We start from the raw sequence: 23,421 nt of genomic DNA, 5'->3' as shown, positions 1-23,421 counted from the left end.
TCTACGCTGCGCAACCTTTCCGGGAAAGGGATAGGCAAAAGGGCTCCTCTACTGCTACCCTCCTGTCCTGCATCTTTGGTGCACAGGAGATTTGCCAGGTCACTCACTGGGAGTCCAGAATTTCCTGAAGCAAGGAAACCAGTAACTGTATTTCTTTACGTTTCTCCTTTACTGAGCATGTAACAAATCCACTGTTCTGTGTTTTAATCAGTTACATATTTCTATAGAGATTTCTATTAAAAATCTTTTATTTCCCCCATACAGACACCATTTCTCTTTTCCTTCGTCCCTGTGGGTACATCCAGACTTCCATCTGGTGGTGTTCTTCCTGGAGGATTCCCTTAGCATTCCTTGTATAGTGGGTCTGCTGCTGCTGAAGTCTTTCAGCATTTGTATGTCTGTAATGGTCATTATTCACCTTCATATTGAAGGATTTGAAAGGTGGGTAGTGATAGAATTCCACCTTGACTTTTTTGGCTTCAGTCCTTTGAAGAGGCTGCTCCACTGTCTTATAACTTCCATGCATCTCTCTCCTCCACTCTCTCTTTTCAGTCTTTATTAAATTTGTTACAATATGGCTTCTGTTTCATGTTTTGATTTTTTTTTTTTTTTTTTTTTGCCATGAGGCCTGTGGGGCCTTACCTCTCCAAACAGGGACCCAACTCACACCAAGAAGGCAAAGTTTTAACCACTGGGCCACCCGGAAAGTCCCTCACTTCTATGCTTCTGATGAAATCTGACATGTGTACTTTGGTTTCTATATGTACCTGGTCTTTTTCCTCTGGTCCCTCGGGGACTATATGCTTCTTCAGTGGCTTTGAGCACTTTAATTATGACGTGACTAGATATGTTTCTTCCATGCTGTTGTGCTCATTCATTTTGTTCATTTCGCTCCTTGGATCAGTGGGTTTAATAATCTTTACTATGATTGGAATTATCTGACATTGATCCTCCAAAAACTGTTTCTCGTCCTTGGGTATTTTCAGGAGCATCAGCCACCCATGTATCAGGTCTTTCGATGATGTGCTACCATTCAATGGGCAGTGCCAAAGAACGTTCAAAGTACTGGACAATTGTGCTCACTTCCCATGCTAGTAAGGTTATGCTCAAAGTCCTTCAAGCTAGGCTTCAGCATTCAACTTGAATCGAGAAATTCCAGATGTACAAGCTGGGTTTAGAAAAGGCAGAGGAAGCAGAGATCGAATTGCAAACATTTGCTGGATCATAGACAAAGCAAGGGAATTCCAGAGAAAACATCTACTTCTGTTTCTTTCACTACACTAAAGCCTTTGACTGTGGATCATAACAAACTGTGGAACACTCTAAAAGAGATGGGAATACCAGACCATCTTACCTGTCTCCTGAGAAACTTGTATGCGGGTCAAGAAGCAACAGTTAGAACCTTATACGGATCAACTGACTGGTTCCAAATTGAGAAAGGAGTACAACTAGGCTGTTTACTGGCACCCCGTTTATTTAACTTGTATGCGGAGCACATCAGGGGAAATGCCAGGCTGGATGAGTTACAAGCTGGAATCAAGATTGCTGGGAGAAATGTCAGCAACCTCAGGTAGGCAGATGACACCACTCTAATGGCCGCTGAAAGCGAAGAGGAACTAAGGAGCCTCTCGATGAGAGTGAAAGAGGAGAGTGAAAGAGCCAGCTTAAAACTCAACATTAAGAAAACTAAGATCATGGCATCCAGCCCCATCCCTTCATGGCAAATAGAAGGGGAAAATGTGGAAGCAGTGACAAATTTTCTGTTCTTGGGCTCTAAACTCATTGCGGATGGTGACTGCAGCCATGAAATTAGAAGACACTCACTTCTTGGAAGGAAAGCTATGACAAACCTAGACAGTGTATTAAAAAGCAAAGACATCACTTTGCTCACAAAGGTCCGTATAGTCAAAGCTATGATCTTTCTTGTAGTCATGTACCAGTGTGAGAGTTGGACGATAAAGAAGGCAGAATGTTGAAGAATTGATCCTTTTGAACTGTGGTGCTAGAGGAGACTCTTGAAAGTCCCTTGGATGGCAAGGAGATCAAACCAGTCAATCCTAAAGGAAATCAACCCTGAATACTCATTGGAAGGATGATGCTGAAACTCCAATACTTTGGCCAGCTGATGAGAAGAGCAGACTCCTTGGAGAAGTCCCTGATGCTGGGAAAGGTCGAAGGCAGAAGGAGGAAAGGGCAACAGAGGATGAGATGGTTGGATGGCATCACCGATTCAACGAACACGAACTTGGGCAAACTCTGAGAGATAGTGAGGGACAGGGAGGCCTGGAGTGCTGCAGTCAATGGAGTCACAAAGAGTCAAACATGAGTTAGCCACTGAAAAACAACAAATATTCAATGACACAATGTTCATTAGAAGCATTTTATCTTGACAGTGAGTTTCCATTTGAATATTGTGAACAGTTTTTCATTGCTTTGTGTTCCATAATCTTGTTTTTGTTGTTTTCTGCAATGTCTAATCTGCTCTTCAATCTGGTGAATTTATTGCATTGGATGTTACAGTTTTCAGCTCTAAAGTTTGATTTTTTGCCATTTTTGTATGTTCTACGTTTCTAATTAACATTTTGGACATATGTATACCATCATGATAACTGTTAAAGTCTTCTCTGCAGATTTTACATTGTGTGCCTTCTGGTTCAATTTGATTGACTGATTCCTTCCTTCCTTCCTTCCTTCCTTCCTTCATTAGTCTCCTCCTTACCTGTCATTTTCCTGCCTCTTTGCATGACTGGCATCCTTTGATTGGAGGCCAAGCATTGTCAAAGTTTCCCATTTTGGGCACTGGCTATTTTGGTATTCCTACGAATCTTCTTGAGTTTTATCTGGGGTACATTTGAGTGACTTGTAAATGGTTTGATCCCTTTGGATCTTCCTTTCATGATTTTTTAGGTAGGTCGGTCTAGAGCTGCTTATTCCCAATACTGTAACAGGAGTTTTCTGAGTGTTCTTCCCAATGGCCCATGAGTTAGGAGTAGTCCATTCTGTCTGGGGGGATCGAATACAATTGCTTGTCCTGTGTGAGCCCCAGGCATTGTACCAGGATCTTTGTAAAATTTTCTTTCCTTGGCCTCAGGCACATTCTTCATAACGATACCCCGATCATTACTCTGATGAGTACTTGAGGGAGACCCTTTCATACCCCAACATTCTCTCTCTCTCCCACTCTCTCTCATCACTGGACCTTTCTTCATGTTTCTTTTTTTTTATTATTAACTTTTATTGAAGTATAGCTGTTTTACGATGTGATAATAGCAAAGTGAATCAGCTATACGTATACATATATCCCCTCTTCTTTGGATTTCCTTCTCATTTAGGTAACTACAGAGCATCCAGTAGTTCCCTATGCCATAGAGTAGGTTCCCACTTGTTATTTACTGTTTACATAGCATCAATAGCATATATAGGTAAATCCTAACTTCCCAATTCCTCCAACTCACCTTTTCCCCTTGATATCCATACCTTTGTTCTCTACATCTGTGTCTCTACTTCTGCTTTGCAAATAAGAATCACTGGATCTTTGTCCTGTGAACTCTAGCTGCCTTGCTCTCCACCAACACTCAGCTTCTTGAGTCCAGTGGATTGACCTCAAATCCTCCTCTTGGTGCCCAGCCCGGGAACTCACTGAAAGAAGGAAGCTGGGCCCATGGCAAGACTCATCTTGTTTGTTTGTCACCTCTCAGGGCTTGCTATCCTTTGCTGCCTGATTTCCAGTGTCTTAGAAGCCAGTAGTTCATGTTTTTTTGTCTTTTTGTTCCTTTGGGAGTGAGACAAAGGGGGAGGGTGAGATTTAGGAGGGAGGGTTAATCTGATTTCTGTCACTGCACCTTTGCTGGAAACTGAAGGCATCTCTTTATGTTCTTAGTTTTCCCTAAATAGATGTGCTAATTTATATTCCAGTGTATTTTGCCGACTCAAGGAAAGAGCCTTTTTCTTCATGGTCTTGCCATCACAAGAAATTGTCAATACACATGTCTGTTACTCTAACGAAGGAATTTGTGCCCTACTGACTCAACTTAGAGGGAGGTACAATGAAAAGACAATGTGTACATTTCCCAGAGATTGCACATATTCAGCAGCTAAACTTCCAAGCTGATTGGAAAGTATTCTACTAATTGTAACTGTTTTCAGTGGTGACCGAGTAGTGGAGTCCAGAGAAGGCCAGCCAGAATGATTCTGGAGAGCCTCTAGCAGAGCAGCTTATGGATTATAGGAGTTAAAAAAAAAAAAAAATCCCACTGGTTCCGGACGTTTATCCTCTTCCCTTCCCTTTATGAGCTGCATTTCTGCTTTGGTTGGATGCACACAACCTAATGAGGGGTCTTCCTCCAGCATACGGGTGCATTTGCAAGCCCGAGACTGTCTCCGTATGATATGTCAACAGTACACGGCTACATCTGTAAAAATTATCTCATTTGAGACAAATTGTTGCAAGCTACAGAATGCTGCACCGATAATACATCTTGTGCAAACCTGGATCCTTAGAGTTATTGGTTCACCTTCCACTGATTCCTCAGTTGAAGCTCACGAGGAAACAAGAGCTCTTTGGATTTTCCGTACTCAGTCGAGGATGTCTCTAGGTTCTAGGACATTTCTCTCTGCCCCTTTCTCACCCTCTTGGAGTGTGTGCCCTTCTCTCTCTCTCTGTCCCCGATACTCTAGGCTGCTGTGGATCTTACCCACTTTCTGTCCTCCTGGTAAGTTTTCTGAGACTGTGCATTAGGAGTCCTTCAATCAGGAAGCACTTACTAGGTGCTCCCCAGGTACCAGACCCTTCTCCAGGAAATCCGTTCTATCAGGAGCAAAGTCAAGGTCCCACTCCTTGCTGCACTCACACCAGGAGGCATCAAAAATACACACGCACACACACACAAACACACACACACAGACAAATAAGAAACACAGCAGGAGAACAACCTGTCATATTCTTCTCAGGTTCACCTGCCTGCCAGCGCCTAAGGACACCGGAAGTGGGTAAAAAAACAATTACATAGCACATGGAAAAAATGGTGACTTGAGATCTAAAAGGCAGGTAACTAAGAATTAGGAATTTTTAAAAAATAAACGAGTACTTCAAGTAAACAACAGGTCCTTACTTCTCAGCTTAGAGAGTCCATGTGTTGTACTCTTCTTCAAGTGACATTATGGCTGCATTCAGGAACATCTCGTAAAGGAACTCACACATTCTCTTAAGCTGTTAACCTATAGCCCCTCTATATATAATCTATAAAAATATGGGCAGCATTATATTAAAACAGTGTTTTGTTATTTCTACCTTAATTAGAAATTCTCCAGGCAAAGATGATACATTAATTCAACCAATTTAATATCAGTCAAAGAACTTAAAGTTAATGACAGATCTTAAAATCACAAATTGAACTGAATCGTGGCAGATAAATGCTACTTAGAATCACATATTAGATGATACCTAAAAACATTTACCCCAAATTGAAAGGGGACTAATTAAGTCACTATGATTTCTAGAATCAAAAGACTTAATTCTGATTTAAAAGATATTATATGGTACATTTAATTTACTGGGATACATAATTTTAAACTTTATAAATAATAATAAATCTGAAAGTCACCATGAAGTAGTTTCTAGGCCAACAGTATTAAAGCAGTGTGGTGCATACCAGGAGTCATCTCTGGGCGCATGACAGGGCAAACATTTTCTATGTAATTACACGTCAATTATTAGAATTCTTTAGACTATTAAAAGTATCCGAGATTCATCCTTATTATCAACTTGAATGCTATTCTTGTTTGTAGCATGGAGAGCACTAATTTATCTAAAGCTAAACCTTTTTTGTATTCTTGAGTTACATTTCAGCAAAACAAAGTTAAAGGGGAAAAAAAAAAGAATGACCCACATGGTTGCTATTCACTGAGATAGAAAAAGTGGTTCAGAACTCCGCTTTGGAGAGAGGCAGAATGACATATGTGTGGGAAAACAGGGTGCCTCTGTGCTTGAATTCAGGCTGGACCTGGGACTGGGTCAAGGCCAGAACACAAGACTAAGCATTATTGTCATAGGGCAGTCACCCAACCGGCAGCACCCACACAGCAGTTCTGGAAAGCTTTCGAGAATATTCCCCTCCCTTTGAAGCATTTCCCATCTGGTTCTCTCATCCTCCAACCACAGGGAAGGATTCTTCACCTCTGTGTCCTGACAGAACACTTTATGCTCCCTGCAGGGCACAGGGAGCCAGGCAAGCGCCAAGGGGGCAGCTGTACTGCCTGGATGCGTTTCTAGCAAAGGAGCAAGGAAATCCCGTGGACAGAGGAGCCTGGTGGGCTAGAGCCCAAGGGGTCGCAAAGAGTCGGACAAGACCGAGCCAGTGAGCACGAGCCCCAGGCGGTGCCACCACTCAGACCAAGCCAAAGCACACCTGATTGCCCTCCAAAGCAACCCGCAGGAGGCCAGAGAGCAGCCGGTGCCGCAGAGGGCGGAGGATGAAAGCCTAGACCGTCCTACAAGCACAGGGCATGACTGGCCTGCACTTGACAAAGACCTGAATAAAAGTCCATCTAGGTTATCCTAGCAAAGAGGCCCTCCGAAGCGGCATTGGTGGTTCAGTGGTAGAATTCTCGCCTCCCATGCGGGAGACCCGGGTTCGATTCCCGGCCAATGCATTATGGCCTTGTTTGTTTTGGGCTTCCCTGGTGGCTCAGACGGGTCCGGGAAGATCCCCTGGAGAAGGAAATGGCAACCCACTCCAGGGTTCTTGCCTGGGGAACCTCATGGACAGACGAATGCTACAGCCCAAGAGGTGGCAAAAAGTCCAAAAGGACTGAGGGACTAACACTCATATACCTTCTCCAGGTTCCCCAAGGGTCAAGAGGGCCCTCTTCCCGACGGTAAAGCTAAAGCTGTTCCCTGGCCTTGGAAGACAGGTCCCACAGAAGTTAGCTTTGAGAGGGTCGCCAAAGATAGGAACAATCCTGAGATATCCACCCGTTACTATCACGTGATGTCATAACTCTTACATAAAGAAAGAATGTGATGTTAACTGGGCACTTAGGTACAGAATATACCATGTCAGCATTCTTGCATACTTTTGGTATCTTACAAAAGCTTTTGGTTTTGGTTTTTAATGAAATTTTGGAACTGAAGCCTCACATGCTCTTTGAATGAAAACTCTGTTAAGACTCTGGGTTTACCATGCCAGGAGAAAAGAGTGGAGGCCAGAGCTGGCCAGCCCAGGCTGTTGATGGCATCTCAGCTCCAACTGCCAGCCTGAGGTCAAGGACCCTGAGGCCCGAGCTCAGCGGCATTTAGAAACTCTGTGCAAAAATGTTCTGCACTGGACCTCTAAGCAAAATACAGTTCCGATCTGGGCAGCAAGAGAGAGACTTCTGTGAGTGCAGACGCCAGAAGAAAGAAAGTTTTCCCTGACCGGGAATCGAACCCGGGCCGCGGCGGTGAAAGCGCCGATTCCTAGCCACTAGACCACCAGGGAGCTGTAGACAAAAGGGTTCTTTAGCTTCTCCAGGTGAAAGGTGAGCGGAAGATGACCCTTCAGAAAGTCAGAAAGCTGCAGAGGAAATGTCTCAGCGGCCCAGGGCTGTGTGCAGCTAGGCAAGGCTCCCAGCCCTGGCCGCGCTGCTCATCGCCCTTCACCTCTCCTTTCCTGGGCGTCGCTGTTGCTCTGGGGCAAGGGCACAAAGCAGCGGACTGGGCCCCTCCTGGTCTAGCTCTAGCGCTGCGTGCTGCCGAGCCCAGGTCTTGCTCTCTTCGTGAACCTCGGCTTTCTTTGGAGTCAGGCTCGGAGATGAGCGGCCGGCGATGAGCGGATCCGTCCACCTCCAGATCTCGGACCTGGTTCCCGGGTCTCTCCGAGCGCTGAATCGACTTCCAGGTGGTCACCAACCCTTTCTATAGCTGCGTCCCCTGCCTCACCCCGTGCCTTTCGCGCCAGTTGGTTTCGCCGATGAGAACGCAGAACTCAGGGGGAGAAAAAGAAAGAGGAAGCCTGTTCCCGCCCGGTTTCGAACCGGGGACCTTTCGCGTGTGAGGCGAACGTGATAACCACTACACTACGGAAACGGGACACTTGCTGCTCCTGAGCACCGTAGCCGTGAAATCCCGAGGGCCCGCCACCACTATCCACACCACCAACTCTTAACACTCAAAGAGGAACCTTGAAGCCCCAAGCTCTCTCAGGCACGGAGACGGCGGCACGGAGACGGCTTTAGGGTTCCTCCTCCCCCCTGAAGTGAGGGCCCTCGGGCCCCCACAGGTTGCCTTCGGGGTCCCGTACCCAACGCAGAATCCTCAGACCCCCCAGCTGCGCACCCTGAGTTCAGGGGTCGCGCCCGCCGACTCCCCAGCTCCCGGAAGCCGCAGGAGGCGGGGACGGTGGGTGCGTCCGAGGCCCAGGTGACCCCGCAACCCAGCGGCGTGGAAGCCGCCCCTCCCGCGCTGCGGACCCGCGCCTCGGTGTCCCTTTTCACGGCGCCGGCTGTCAGCGCTCTGGGCTCTCAGGAACGACCCACGCTTCCAATCCACGCGGGACCCGCCCTCCCCGCTGCTCCTTTGCACCCGACTCCTGTGCTGTTTCTCTGCAAGCCCGTTCGCCGCAGCACTTGTCCGGTGTCCTCCTGGCAAAAGGGAGTGTCTTTGGTGTTGCCTAAAATATCACCCCACCGTCCCTGGGTGGGCTCGAACCACCAACCTTTCGGTTAACAGCCGAACGCGCTAACCGATTGCGCCACAGAGACAGCAGTACGGGGTTCTTTTGGACTCTGTATGGAGTAGACACTTAAGGCATTCCCAGGGTGAGCGCTCTGGTCCCCAGAGAGACGGTGCCACTTCCCTGCCCCCTACCCGCCACAGCTGCCAGCGCCCCCAGAGAAACCGGGATCCGGGGCTCCAACCTTCCGGGCCTGAACGGAAATAGATCCAAGGACAGCTGAACACCCGGTGGGCTCCCATGATGGCTCTTCCCGTTTCCTCGCCTACACCCAAAGAATGAGAGTTTGCCCACCCTGGCAAACGCCTCCGGGGCCGAGGTTGTGCTTCGGTTTCCTGTGTCCACCAGGCGGTTTCCACCAGAGTGGGCTTCCCTGGGGGCTCAGACGGTAAGAATCCGCCCGCAACGCAGGACACCTGGGTTCAATCCCTGGTTTGGGAAGATCCCCTGGAAGAGGGGATGCAACCCACTCTAGTATTCTTGCCTGGAGAAGCCCCATGGACCGAGGAACCTGGCGGGCTAAGTCCATGGGGTCGCAGAGAGTCGGACGGGACTTAGTCGCGGACACTGGTCGCGGGGATGGTCGCCCCGTGTCAGCACGCCCAGGACAGAGTCTGGCACTCGCTGGGACGCTCCAGGACTTGGATGAATACATTGTCGTCTTTAGCCCTTCGTCCCATGAAGACCCCTGAGAAGGGAGATACAGAATAGTTTTCGAAGTGAACAGTTCTGTTTTAAAAGCCTTTATCCCGGTTTTTGGATTTCGCAGCACCCCACTGAGCGGGCAACGGTAAGGTCTCCGGAGCACTGCCTGCCGGGTAGAGCGCCCAGCTGGGTAGGCTGCGTTCTGTGGGGTCCACCTGGGGGCGGGAAAGGGCGAAAACCAAGCGGGGAAGGCGGGTTTGGGAGGAGGGCATTGAGACCTCCCAGGAGACTTGGGCCAGGATCCCTAGAGGTGAACATTGCTTCAGTCCGGTAGTAGAGTGGGGAAGGAGGGAGAGGGCTGGCAAACCCAAGAATGAAGGGGGCAAAAGGAGAGGGGAGGGAGGAGAGAATAAAAGAATTTGCGCTTCTACCCTTCCTCCTCCCTCTCTTGCCTTCTCTCCTCTTCTTGGTCTTCTTCCCATCCTTACAGCTGAGATACCTTAATACACCCACTTTTGAGAAGAAAGACCCAACTAAGCTGTGCTCAGGTGCACAAATTCTGGGTTGTGAAAATAGTTCTGTCCTTATGTGGCCTTAGGGGCTTCCCTGGTGGTTCAGATGGTAAAGCATCCGTCTGCAATGCGGGAGAGCCAGGTTTGATCCCTAGGTCGGGAAGATCTCCTGGAGAAGGAAATGGCAACCCACTCCAGTATTCTTACCTGGAAAATTCCATGGATGGGGGAGCCTGGTGGGCTACTGGCCGTGGGGTTGCAGAGAGTCGGACACGGCTGAGCGACTTCACTTCATGTGGCCTCAGACAAATTAAAGAAAACTTCTCGTGCTTCCCTTCTTTCTGCTGTAAAACGGGAGCAATGAGAGCATTCTACTTCATTCTGATGTTATCAGGTGTGCCTGGGTTTAGAAACTACTGGATCTAATGTTAAAAGCAGAGAAATCATAAATATTGTTGTCATTATCCTCGGAATCTTTTGACAAACCCTTACCCTTATTTATTTCACCTTGAATTAGCTTGCTGCTTCTAGATTTTCGGTAAACAGAATCAAGACAAAGGTTCCCATGACTGCTCTTGCAGTTTGCTCTGCTGTAGCTCGGCAGCCCTTCATCGCCAGTTCTCTGCTTGCAGGTCGGGGACCGATGTGCAGGCTGGAGGAAATGGGAAGAACACACATCTCTACCCATCACAGTTCTAACCTCACCTGACTCTGTCCTTGCCCCTTGTGAGAGCCTGGTTCTCCAGGTTTCTTGGCCATTTTGTGATCTCTCAACATACTTTCCAGGGATTTCTTTTCTTCCTATATCAGTCAGAGTCCGTTTCAGGTCCTTGCACCCATAAACCTTGACCCTTCTTCAAGTTCTCCTGGTGGAGCACTTTGTGCTGTTCGTTACCACTCATCATCTTGAGTTTCCAAGAAGTTTCATCTTCTCACCCTGGAGCTGTGAACTTCCTCCTCATAACAAGAGCCTCCCGCCTCCGCCTTCGCCTCCTTCCTCCTTGAGTCAACCTCTGTCCAGAATCCGGGAACAAAATACATCTCCAGGCAACACTGGGCTTCTTTCTGACTCTGTTTTTTGGCTGGCCAAAAACAGGTGCTATTTTTTCTGTTCTGTGTATTGGATTAGGAAAGAAAGAGTTTTAGGATACGATGAAGAAGTAAAGATTATTACTCTGAGCCATGATAGGATTTATATCTGTTCTACATGTAAATATTTAGTGTGGTGGTATTTTGTGTACATAAATACTGTCTATACTTAAGACAACTTGGATGTGCATCCTCTATGATTCAGCAATCAGTGCTCTTGGGTACCTTGATATTTGTATGCCTTTTTTTAAACTGCAATTTCTGGGTTTGATATGTTAAGAAATGGGAGAGAAACTGACTTGACCGACCTGACCAAAGAGTCTGTGACTGTCTAAGTATCAGAGTCCTGCCTCATGTCCTCCACAACATGTGGTTGGTCTTCAGTCACCCCAGGTGAGTATGGGGCTTTCCTGGTGGGCCAGCACGTAAAGAATCTGCCTGCGATGCGACAGACCTGGGTTAAATCTCTGATTTCAGAAAATCCCCTGGAGAAGGGAATGGCCACCCACTCCAGTATTCTTGGCTGGAGAATCTCTTGGACAGTGGAGCCTGGCGGGCTACAGTCTGTGGGGTCACAAAGAGTTGGACACGACTGAGCAACATTGACTTCACTTTTAGGTGAGTATAGCTGGTTTGTCTGAGTGTTTTATGCAAATAGTTATTCTTACTTACATGGTAAATCTAACAAACAGACACTTGTTGTGAGAATAACTTACCCCTCTCCAAATCAGAAATATATAAAGAAGAAGAGTTCTCCTGCCTCCATTCCCACTCCACCACTGACACACTTTATATGTTACACATAAGAGGTGGTGGCAGCTTAGGAGTGTAATCAGCTCTATGAGAAAACTAAGGGACCCAGGAGATCCCACCTCCTGCGCTGACAACCATCTGCCCCCTCTGGGCTATGGGAAAAGGGTGAAGGCAAAGAAAAGGAAAATAACACTCTTATTTGCAGAAATTTTACCTCAAGATGGGACACTCTGGTTACCCTAGACAGAATATGCGGTTGGTGATAGAGAGCTAGGGGGGTCCTCTCTGGCACAAAACCCAAAGTGGATTTCACCTCATTTTCTGAGGTGAGCGTGAGCTGAGTCGATCAAAGGAGAGGAGCAGAGAGAAAGCAAGAGGGATGAGCACCTGCGGGAGTCAACCGTATTGGAGTCTCCTCAGGGCCTTAGAAGAACTGCCCTGAGGTTATGGGTGGGACGTATGGAGGCTAAAGAAGCCGATACCGTTCTCTGGCGATGGAGACTAGGTGGCTCCCAAGGGGGTTCCATGGTGTAATGGTGAGCACTCTGGACTCTGAATCCAGCGATCCGAGTTCAAGTCTCGGTGGGACCTTTCTGCCTAGTTAGAAGAACACTTTTTACTCCCCTAATAGGACCTGTCTTCCGGCTCCCGCGACCCCCAGCGGCGTGGTTCACACGGACACGGCGGACAGGTGTGGGACCGACCCGCGGCGTCCTCGCTGGCCCCGGGCGGCTCTGCCCATCCCTGGCCATCAGAGCCCGGCGCCTTCCCTGCCCTCCACCACCCCCCCAGCCACCCCCACCCCCACCCCCGGTCAAGGGCGCAGCAACCCAGCCAGTGCCGCCCCCTCGTCGTGTCCCCTGGGTCTCGGGAGTAAAAGGCAGAGGCTGAGCCCACCGAGTCCTGCCCCGCGAGCGCGCTTCGCACCGCACGTCTTGTAACTGCACGGTTGTCCCTGTGAGTAAATGGTGGCGGGGAGGGGCTGCGATGTCGCTGATCAGCCAGGATGGCAGCTTTCGGGTCCAGGGTTCCAGACCTGAATGGGAAGAAGTGTGTTTTAGTCAGGTTCTCTATTATTCCGAATTGTTATTGACCCTATCCCAGTTTATTTTGATTTTATTCAGAGTTTCTCGCTCCTAAGTCTCCGTTGGGCACGCAAAGCCGCTGTTCGGCCAAAATTTGAACCTTGACTCCTGGAAATCTCCTCCTTTGGTCCCAAGCTCAGCCCGAAAGAGGAGCGCGGGTCGCGGATTCCCGCGTCTGAGGAGACCCCAGGTTCCTGACCCACGGCCGCCCGGCCAGGCTGCTCCAGGGCCGAAGGGGAGACGAGCCGCTCGGAGTCCGGAGCCGGGGGCTGGGTCCTGTTCGTCCTGCCGCGACTCCGCTCCACTGAGAAGACGTCTCACGACGTGAGCGGATGGAAACACTTGTGTCCTCTACTGCTCGGGAGAAAAACACGGATGAGGCCCGTGATGGACCTGAATAGCTAGTTAAGGTGTTCCCTTCGCGGTTCTAAGGAGCATCTCTCCAATGCTTGTAACCTGGAACTTTCAGCGGTTACAAAGGACTCAACGACGCATCTGTCTTTGGAGGACGGGAAAAGAAAGGGGTGCGTGCGTGCTCTGCGCTCAGTCGTGTCCAACTCTTTGCAACCCCATGGACTGTAGCCCCCCAGGCTCCTCTGTCCATGGGATTCTCCAGGCAAGAATACTGGAGTGGGTTGCCATTTCCTCCTCCAAAGAACGGGATAAGGCCGGCGAAAAGATCGCGGGAAGGGCAAGAGCAGAAGAGAACAGAGGATGAGCCAGAAGGGAGAAAGGGACTGGAAGGGAGAGGAGCGGCCGGGTACCGCGGCGGGGCGGTCCCTGGGTTGGGGCGACTCACAACGCCTCACTCTGGAGCAGCTGCCACCCTTTACTGAGGTGTCCGGGAACCCGGTTCACCCCAAATCGCAAAGCTGCTGGCCTGACAATTGTTCTGGCAAAGTTCCGTTTGCGGTTCCGGTTCCGAGCGGAGTGGTGAGGTGGGCTGTGTGGGTCTGCAGGTGAGTGGAAGTCCTGGCCGCTGCCTTGGAGATGACTGGCGGGCAGGGAACCACACACACTCCACTTTTCCCCTTTTCAGGCCTATCTGCAGCATCTGGGGTGGGAAACTGGAAAATCAATCGGAGCATCAATATTTATCTAGAGGTAAGGAGATAAACAGCCAGTCGGTTTCCTGACATTAAAGTGTTTATTCTTCGAAGAAAAGAAATGTGGGTTGGGATCAAGGTCCACTTTTTCCCATAACAAGTTTTGGGGCATATGTGACTGTATATAATATATACGTACACATTATATGAGTAAAGCTCACTGCCTGTATTTCCAACGCAAATGTTCGTGTAATTATATGTATCACTCATAAAATTCTGGGTCTTGTGTCATGTGTAGGAATGTTTTCCACTGTAAAACCATAAATTTGGGGATGGGCGCATTCTCGAAGCAAGCAATCGGCCCATTATTCCCCCTCTGATGGGCTGATCACGTGAGCTAGTAGACTGGCAGACCCTCCCAGTCCAGGAAGTCACTGCTTTCCTCTCTCTAGGAAGGTTCATCGTCACTGAAAAGTATCAGTGCCCAAGCATGGTCTACAAGTTTTACATGGGTGTACCCACTTGATCCTTCCAAGAGCCCTGTGTCATGTCATCATCCTCATTTCATATTGAGAAAACTGAGACATGGAAAGGCTAAGTAACTTGTCTAGTCGCTCCATCATGAGTGCATCTGAAAGCAGCAATTTGAACTAAGCCCACATGGCTCCACAGGATATGGTACCAACCAAATTGGAATAGAAACAGTAAAAATGTCTGGCAAGAAATTTAAGTCTGCATATTTCTTTGACAAAACACCAAGGAGGAGTCATGTAACATGAATAAAACTGTCTGAAATATCCTCATGACCCATTTGCTTCCTGAACATCCTTCTTATCCCAAGAGCTGTTCCCCTTGGAATTCCAACTTAAAAACACCTTTGCAAAAACTAGGTTTTTCCTCCCCTTTATTCTCTCTTCTCACTTTTCTGATCCCTCTTCTATAGCTTTCTCTTGCTTTATCTATGATTCAAAGGATGAAAAAAGGAGGAAAAGAAAGAACCAAGTTAACTGGAAAAGTATATGGAAAAGGTTAAATAGAGACTACTACAAACAGTGGAATAAACTTCATTAGTAAAATGAGTTTACAGGGTAGATGATGAGCCTACTGTTTCATGAATTTCAGGATTTCCAGTGACCTGCTTTCCTCCAGAGATCCTCTCTGAGGGTCAGAGACTACCTGGACATAGGTCCTCCTGTGTATGTACAAGACACAGAGTAACGAAGTAGTGGAGCTCAAGAGAGGATACACAGACTAGAAACAATGGTACATCATTTACATTCTAAGAATAAGCCACCACCCCTGGGTGGGCTTAAACCACAAACCTTTTGGTTAAAAGCCAGATTTCCTGACTAAGTGATGGAGCGACTAGACAAGTTACTTAGCCTTTCCATGTCTCAGTTTTCTCAATATGAAATGAGGATGATGACATGACACAGGGCTCTTGGAAGGATCAAGTGGGTACACCCATGTAAAACTTGTAGACCATGCTTGGGCACTGATACTTTTCAGTGACGATGAACCTTCCTAGAGAGAGGAAAGCAGTGACTTCCTGGACTGGGAGGGTCTGCCAGTCTACTAGCTCACGTGATCAGCCCATCAGAGGGGGAATAATGGGCCGATTGCTTGCTTCGAGAATGCGCCCATCCCCAAATTTATGGTTTTACAGTGGAAAACATTCCTACACATGACACAAGACCCAGAATTTTATGAGTGATACATATAATTACACGAACATTTGCGTTGGAAATACAGGCAGTGAGCTTTACTCATATAATGTGTACGTATATATTATATACAGTCACATATGCCCCAAAACTTGTTATGGGAAAAAGTGGACCTTGATCCCAACCCACATTTCTTTTCTTCGAAGAATAAACACTTTAATGTCAGGAAACCGACTGGCTGTTTATCTCCTTACCTCTAGATAAATATTGATGCTCCGATTGATTTTCCAGTTTCCCACCCCAGATGCTGCAGATAGGCCTGAAAAGGGGAAAAGTGGAGTGTGTGTGGTTCCCTGCCCGCCAGTCATCTCCAAGGCAGCGGCCAGGACTTCCACTCACCTGCAGACCCACACAGCCCACCTCACCACTCCGCTCGGAACCGGAACCGCAAACGGAACTTTGCCAGAACAATTGTCAGGCCAGCAGCTTTGCGATTTGGGGTGAACCGGGTTCCCGGACACCTCAGTAAAGGGTGGCAGCTGCTCCAGAGTGAGGCGTTGTGAGTCGCCCCAACCCAGGGACCGCCCCGCCGCGGTACCCGGCCGCTCCTCTCCCTTCCAGTCCCTTTCTCCCTTCTGGCTCATCCTCTGTTCTCTTCTGCTCTTGCCCTTCCCGCGATCTTTTCGCCGGCCTTATCCCGTTCTTTGGAGGAGGAAATGGCAACCCACTCCAGTATTCTTGCCTGGAGAATCCCATGGACAGAGGAGCCTGGGGGGCTACAGTCCATGGGGTTGCAAAGAGTTGGACACGACTGAGCGCAGAGCACGCACGCACCCCTTTCTTTTCCCGTCCTCCAAAGACAGATGCGTCGTTGAGTCCTTTGTAACCGCTGAAAGTTCCAGGTTACAAGCATTGGAGAGATGCTCCTTAGAACCGCGAAGGGAACACCTTAACTAGCTATTCAGGTCCATCACGGGCCTCATCCGTGTTTTTCTCCCGAGCAGTAGAGGACACAAGTGTTTCCATCCGCTCACGTCGTGAGACGTCTTCTCAGTGGAGCGGAGTCGCGGCAGGACGAACAGGACCCAGCCCCCGGCTCCGGACTCCGAGCGGCTCGTCTCCCCTTCGGCCCTGGAGCAGCCTGGCCGGGCGGCCGTGGGTCAGGAACCTGGGGTCTCCTCAGACGCGGGAATCCGCGACCCGCGCTCCTCTTTCGGGCTGAGCTTGGGACCAAAGGAGGAGATTTCCAGGAGTCAAGGTTCAAATTTTGGCCGAACAGCGGCTTTGCGTGCCCAACGGAGACTTAGGAGCGAGAAACTCTGAATAAAATCAAAATAAACTGGGATAGGGTCAATAACAATTCGGAATAATAGAGAACCTGACTAAAACACACTTCTTCCCATTCAGGTCTGGAACCCTGGACCCGAAAGCTGCCATCCTGGCTGATCAGCGACATCGCAGCCCCTCCCCGCCACCATTTACTCACAGGGACAACCGTGCAGTTACAAGACGTGCGGTGCGAAGCGCGCTCGCGGGGCAGGACTCGGTGGGCTCAGCCTCTGCCTTTTACTCCCGAGACCCAGGGGACACGACGAGGGGGCGGCACTGGCTGGGTTGCTGCGCCCTTGACCGGGGGTGGGGGTGGGGGTGGCTGGGGGGGTGGTGGAGGGCAGGGAAGGCGCCGGGCTCTGATGGCCAGGGATGGGCAGAGCCGCCCGGGGCCAGCGAGGACGCCGCGGGTCGGTCCCACACCTGTCCGCCGTGTCCGTGTGAACCACGCCGCTGGGGGTCGCGGGAGCCGGAAGACAGGTCCTATTAGGGGAGTAAAAAGTGTTCTTCTAACTAGGCAGAAAGGTCCCACCGAGACTTGAACTCGGATCGCTGGATTCAGAGTCCAGAGTGCTCACCATTACACCATGGAACCCCCTTGGGAGCCACCTAGTCTCCATCGCCAGAGAACGGTATCGGCTTCTTTAGCCTCCATACGTCCCACCCATAACCTCAGGGCAGTTCTTCTAAGGCCCTGAGGAGACTCCAATACGGTTGACTCCCGCAGGTGCTCATCCCTCTTGCTTTCTCTCTGCTCCTCTCCTTTGATCGACTCAGCTCACGCTCACCTCAGAAAATGAGGTGAAATCCACTTTGGGTTTTGTGCCAGAGAGGACCCCCCTAGCTCTCTATCACCAACCGCATATTCTGTCTAGGGTAACCAGAGTGTCCCATCTTGAGGTAAAATTTCTGCAAATAAGAGTGTTATTTTCCTTTTCTTTGCCTTCACCCTTTTCCCATAGCCCAGAGGGGGCAGATGGTTGTCAGCGCAGGAGGTGGGATCTCCTGGGTCCCTTAGTTTTCTCATAGAGCTGATTACACTCCTAAGCTGCCACCACCTCTTATGTGTAACATATAAAGTGTGTCAGTGGTGGAGTGGGAATGGAGGCAGGAGAACTCTTCTTCTTTATATATTTCTGATTTGGAGAGGGGTAAGTTATTCTCACAACAAGTGTCTGTTTGTTAGATTTACCATGTAAGTAAGAATAACTATTTGCATAAAACACTCAGACAAACCAGCTATACTCACCTAAAAGTGAAGTCAATGTTGCTCAGTCGTGTCCAACTCTTTGTGACCCCACAGACTGTAGCCCGCCAGGCTCCACTGTCCAAGAGATTCTCCAGCCAAGAATACTGGAGTGGGTGGCCATTCCCTTCTCCAGGGGATTTTCTGAAATCAGAGATTTAACCCAGGTCTGTCGCATCGCAGGCAGATTCTTTACGTGCTGGCCCACCAGGAAAGCCCCATACTCACCTGGGGTGACTGAAGACCAACCACATGTTGTGGAGGACATGAGGCAGGACTCTGATACTTAGACAGTCACAGACTCTTTGGTCAGGTCGGTCAAGTCAGTTTCTCTCCCATTTCTTAACATATCAAACCCAGAAATTGCAGTTTAAAAAAAGGCATACAAATATCAAGGTACCCAAGAGCACTGATTGCTGAATCATAGAGGATGCACATCCAAGTTGTCTTAAGTATAGACAGTATTTATGTACACAAAATACCACCACACTAAATATTTACATGTAGAACAGATATAAATCCTATCATGGCTCAGAGTAATAATCTTTACTTCTTCATCGTATCCTAAAACTCTTTCTTTCCTAATCCAATACACAGAACAGAAAAAATAGCACCTGTTTTTGGCCAGCCAAAAAACAGAGTCAGAAAGAAGCCCAGTGTTGCCTGGAGATGTATTTTGTTCCCGGATTCTGGACAGAGGTTGACTCAAGGAGGAAGGAGGCGAAGGCGGAGGCGGGAGGCTCTTGTTATGAGGAGGAAGTTCACAGCTCCAGGGTGAGAAGATGAAACTTCTTGGAAACTCAAGATGATGAGTGGTAACGAACAGCACAAAGTGCTCCACCAGGAGAACTTGAAGAAGGGTCAAGGTTTATGGGTGCAAGGACCTGAAACGGACTCTGACTGATATAGGAAGAAAAGAAATCCCTGGAAAGTATGTTGAGAGATCACAAAATGGCCAAGAAACCTGGAGAACCAGGCTCTCACAAGGGGCAAGGACAGAGTCAGGTGAGGTTAGAACTGTGATGGGTAGAGATGTGTGTTCTTCCCATTTCCTCCAGCCTGCACATCGGTCCCCGACCTGCAAGCAGAGAACTGGCGATGAAGGGCTGCCGAGCTACAGCAGAGCAAACTGCAAGAGCAGTCATGGGAACCTTTGTCTTGATTCTGTTTACCGAAAATCTAGAAGCAGCAAGCTAATTCAAGGTGAAATAAATAAGGGTAAGGGTTTGTCAAAAGATTCCGAGGATAATGACAACAATATTTATGATTTCTCTGCTTTTAACATTAGATCCAGTAGTTTCTAAACCCAGGCACACCTGATAACATCAGAATGAAGTAGAATGCTCTCATTGCTCCCGTTTTACAGCAGAAAGAAGGGAAGCACGAGAAGTTTTCTTTAATTTGTCTGAGGCCACATGAAGTGAAGTCGCTCAGCCGTGTCCGACTCTCTGCAACCCCACGGCCAGTAGCCCACCAGGCTCCCCCATCCATGGAATTTTCCAGGTAAGAATACTGGAGTGGGTTGCCATTTCCTTCTCCAGGAGATCTTCCCGACCTAGGGATCAAACCTGGCTCTCCCGCATTGCAGACGGATGCTTTACCATCTGAACCACCAGGGAAGCCCCTAAGGCCACATAAGGACAGAACTATTTTCACAACCCAGAATTTGTGCACCTGAGCACAGCTTAGTTGGGTCTTTCTTCTCAAAAGTGGGTGTATTAAGGTATCTCAGCTGTAAGGATGGGAAGAAGACCAAGAAGAGGAGAGAAGGCAAGAGAGGGAGGAGGAAGGGTAGAAGCGCAAATTCTTTTATTCTCTCCTCCCTCCCCTCTCCTTTTGCCCCCTTCATTCTTGGGTTTGCCAGCCCTCTCCCTCCTTCCCCACTCTACTACCGGACTGAAGCAATGTTCACCTCTAGGGATCCTGGCCCAAGTCTCCTGGGAGGTCTCAATGCCCTCCTCCCAAACCCGCCTTCCCCGCTTGGTTTTCGCCCTTTCCCGCCCCCAGGTGGACCCCACAGAACGCAGCCTACCCAGCTGGGCGCTCTACCCGGCAGGCAGTGCTCCGGAGACCTTACCGTTGCCCGCTCAGTGGGGTGCTGCGAAATCCAAAAACCGGGATAAAGGCTTTTAAAACAGAACTGTTCACTTCGAAAACTATTCTGTATCTCCCTTCTCAGGGGTCTTCATGGGACGAAGGGCTAAAGACGACAATGTATTCATCCAAGTCCTGGAGCGTCCCAGCGAGTGCCAGACTCTGTCCTGGGCGTGCTGACACGGGGCGACCATCCCCGCGACCAGTGTCCGCGACTAAGTCCCGTCCGACTCTCTGCGACCCCATGGACTTAGCCCGCCAGGTTCCTCGGTCCATGGGGCTTCTCCAGGCAAGAATACTAGAGTGGGTTGCATCCCCTCTTCCAGGGGATCTTCCCAAACCAGGGATTGAACCCAGGTGTCCTGCGTTGCGGGCGGATTCTTACCGTCTGAGCCCCCAGGGAAGCCCACTCTGGTGGAAACCGCCTGGTGGACACAGGAAACCGAAGCACAACCTCGGCCCCGGAGGCGTTTGCCAGGGTGGGCAAACTCTCATTCTTTGGGTGTAGGCGAGGAAACGGGAAGAGCCATCATGGGAGCCCACCGGGTGTTCAGCTGTCCTTGGATCTATTTCCGTTCAGGCCCGGAAGGTTGGAGCCCCGGATCCCGGTTTCTCTGGGGGCGCTGGCAGCTGTGGCGGGTAGGGGGCAGGGAAGTGGCACCGTCTCTCTGGGGACCAGAGCGCTCACCCTGGGAATGCCTTAAGTGTCTACTCCATACAGAGTCCAAAAGAACCCCGTACTGCTGTCTCTGTGGCGCAATCGGTTAGCGCGTTCGGCTGTTAACCGAAAGGTTGGTGGTTCGAGCCCACCCAGGGACGGTGGGGTGATATTTTAGGCAACACCAAAGACACTCCCTTTTGCCAGGAGGACACCGGACAAGTGCTGCGGCGAACGGGCTTGCAGAGAAACAGCACAGGAGTCGGGTGCAAAGGAGCAGCGGGGAGGGCGGGTCCCGCGTGGATTGGAAGCGTGGGTCGTTCCTGAGAGCCCAGAGCGCTGACAGCCGGCGCCGTGAAAAGGGACACCGAGGCGCGGGTCCGCAGCGCGGGAGGGGCGGCTTCCACGCCGCTGGGTTGCGGGGTCACCTGGGCCTCGGACGCACCCACCGTCCCCGCCTCCTGCGGCTTCCGGGAGCTGGGGAGTCGGCGGGCGCGACCCCTGAACTCAGGGTGCGCAGCTGGGGGGTCTGAGGATTCTGCGTTGGGTACGGGACCCCGAAGGCAACCTGTGGGGGCCCGAGGGCCCTCACTTCAGGGGGGAGGAGGAACCCTAAAGCCGTCTCCGTGCCGCCGTCTCCGTGCCTGAGAGAGCTTGGGGCTTCAAGGTTCCTCTTTGAGTGTTAAGAGTTGGTGGTGTGGATAGTGGTGGCGGGCCCTCGGGATTTCACGGCTACGGTGCTCAGGAGCAGCAAGTGTCCCGTTTCCGTAGTGTAGTGGTTATCACGTTCGCCTCACACGCGAAAGGTCCCCGGTTCGAAACCGGGCGGGAACAGGCTTCCTCTTTCTTTTTCTCCCCCTGAGTTCTGCGTTCTCATCGGCGAAACCAACTGGCGCGAAAGGCACGGGGTGAGGCAGGGGACGCAGCTATAGAAAGGGTTGGTGACCACCTGGAAGTCGATTCAGCGCTCGGAGAGACCCGGGAACCAGGTCCGAGATCTGGAGGTGGACGGATCCGCTCATCGCCGGCCGCTCATCTCCGAGCCTGACTCCAAAGAAAGCCGAGGTTCACGAAGAGAGCAAGACCTGGGCTCGGCAGCACGCAGCGCTAGAGCTAGACCAGGAGGGGCCCAGTCCGCTGCTTTGTGCCCTTGCCCCAGAGCAACAGCGACGCCCAGGAAAGGAGAGGTGAAGGGCGATGAGCAGCGCGGCCAGGGCTGGGAGCCTTGCCTAGCTGCACACAGCCCTGGGCCGCTGAGACATTTCCTCTGCAGCTTTCTGACTTTCTGAAGGGTCATCTTCCGCTCACCTTTCACCTGGAGAAGCTAAAGAACCCTTTTGTCTACAGCTCCCTGGTGGTCTAGTGGCTAGGAATCGGCGCTTTCACCGCCGCGGCCCGGGTTCGATTCCCGGTCAGGGAAAACTTTCTTTCTTCTGGCGTCTGCACTCACAGAAGTCTCTCTCTTGCTGCCCAGATCGGAACTGTATTTTGCTTAGAGGTCCAGTGCAGAACATTTTTGCACAGAGTTTCTAAATGCCGCTGAGCTCGGGCCTCAGGGTCCTTGACCTCAGGCTGGCAGTTGGAGCTGAGATGCCATCAACAGCCTGGGCTGGCCAGCTCTGGCCTCCACTCTTTTCTCCTGGCATGGTAAACCCAGAGTCTTAACAGAGTTTTCATTCAAAGAGCATGTGAGGCTTCAGTTCCAAAATTTCATTAAAAACCAAAACCAAAAGCTTTTGTAAGATACCAAAAGTATGCAAGAATGCTGACATGGTATATTCTGTACCTAAGTGCCCAGTTAACATCACATTCTTTCTTTATGTAAGAGTTATGACATCACGTGATAGTAACGGGTGGATATCTCAGGATTGTTCCTATCTTTGGCGACCCTCTCAAAGCTAACTTCTGTGGGACCTGTCTTCCAAGGCCAGGGAACAGCTTTAGCTTTACCGTCGGGAAGAGGGCCCTCTTGACCCTTGGGGAACCTGGAGAAGGTATATGAGTGTTAGTCCCTCAGTCCTTTTGGACTTTTTGCCACCTCTTGGGCTGTAGCATTCGTCTGTCCATGAGGTTCCCCAGGCAAGAACCCTGGAGTGGGTTGCCATTTCCTTCTCCAGGGGATCTTCCCGGACCCGTCTGAGCCACCAGGGAAGCCCAAAACAAACAAGGCCATAATGCATTGGCCGGGAATCGAACCCGGGTCTCCCGCATGGGAGGCGAGAATTCTACCACTGAACCACCAATGCCGCTTCGGAGGGCCTCTTTGCTAGGATAACCTAGATGGACTTTTATTCAGGTCTTTGTCAAGTGCAGGCCAGTCATGCCCTGTGCTTGTAGGACGGTCTAGGCTTTCATCCTCCGCCCTCTGCGGCACCGGCTGCTCTCTGGCCTCCTGCGGGTTGCTTTGGAGGGCAATCAGGTGTGCTTTGGCTTGGTCTGAGTGGTGGCACCGCCTGGGGCTCGTGCTCACTGGCTCGGTCTTGTCCGACTCTTTGCGACCCCTTGGGCTCTAGCCCACCAGGCTCCTCTGTCCACGGGATTTCCTTGCTCCTTTGCTAGAAACGCATCCAGGCAGTACAGCTGCCCCCT

General features: G+C 50.2%; 10 non-coding genes across 10 annotated transcripts; 5 read left to right on the top strand and 5 right to left on the bottom strand.

The window, feature by feature from the left end:
- The first annotated feature begins 6,580 nt into the window (after window positions 1-6,580).
- TRNAG-CCC (transfer RNA glycine (anticodon CCC)) lies at window positions 6,581-6,651 on the top strand. Its single transcript has one exon. It is a non-coding gene; the product is annotated as a tRNA-Gly (tRNA).
- A 755-nt stretch (window positions 6,652-7,406) lies between these two features.
- Window positions 7,407-7,478, bottom strand: TRNAE-UUC (transfer RNA glutamic acid (anticodon UUC)). Its single transcript has one exon. It is a non-coding gene; the product is annotated as a tRNA-Glu (tRNA).
- A 514-nt stretch (window positions 7,479-7,992) lies between these two features.
- On the bottom strand, window positions 7,993-8,065 carry TRNAV-CAC (transfer RNA valine (anticodon CAC)). Its single transcript has one exon. It is a non-coding gene; the product is annotated as a tRNA-Val (tRNA).
- A 600-nt stretch (window positions 8,066-8,665) lies between these two features.
- TRNAN-GUU (transfer RNA asparagine (anticodon GUU)) lies at window positions 8,666-8,739 on the bottom strand. The gene has a single exon. It is a non-coding gene; the product is annotated as a tRNA-Asn (tRNA).
- Window positions 8,740-12,229: 3,490 nt separating this feature from the next.
- TRNAQ-CUG (transfer RNA glutamine (anticodon CUG)) lies at window positions 12,230-12,301 on the top strand. Its single transcript has one exon. It is a non-coding gene; the product is annotated as a tRNA-Gln (tRNA).
- A 5,056-nt stretch (window positions 12,302-17,357) lies between these two features.
- TRNAQ-CUG (transfer RNA glutamine (anticodon CUG)) lies at window positions 17,358-17,429 on the bottom strand. Its single transcript has one exon. It is a non-coding gene; the product is annotated as a tRNA-Gln (tRNA).
- Window positions 17,430-20,919: 3,490 nt separating this feature from the next.
- Window positions 20,920-20,993, top strand: TRNAN-GUU (transfer RNA asparagine (anticodon GUU)). Its single transcript has one exon. It is a non-coding gene; the product is annotated as a tRNA-Asn (tRNA).
- Window positions 20,994-21,593: 600 nt separating this feature from the next.
- TRNAV-CAC (transfer RNA valine (anticodon CAC)) lies at window positions 21,594-21,666 on the top strand. Its single transcript has one exon. It is a non-coding gene; the product is annotated as a tRNA-Val (tRNA).
- Window positions 21,667-22,180: 514 nt separating this feature from the next.
- Window positions 22,181-22,252, top strand: TRNAE-UUC (transfer RNA glutamic acid (anticodon UUC)). The gene has a single exon. It is a non-coding gene; the product is annotated as a tRNA-Glu (tRNA).
- A 755-nt stretch (window positions 22,253-23,007) lies between these two features.
- On the bottom strand, window positions 23,008-23,078 carry TRNAG-CCC (transfer RNA glycine (anticodon CCC)). The gene has a single exon. It is a non-coding gene; the product is annotated as a tRNA-Gly (tRNA).
- Between the last annotated feature and the right edge of the window lie 343 nt (window positions 23,079-23,421).

Source organism: Giraffa tippelskirchi, chromosome 5 (assembly GCF_054371585.1).
Source record: "Giraffa tippelskirchi isolate mGirTip1 chromosome 5, T2T-mGirTip1v1.2.pri, whole genome shotgun sequence".
Lineage (NCBI taxonomy): Eukaryota > Metazoa > Chordata > Mammalia > Artiodactyla > Giraffidae > Giraffa > Giraffa tippelskirchi.
This window is presented reverse-complemented; position numbering and strand designations above follow the sequence as displayed.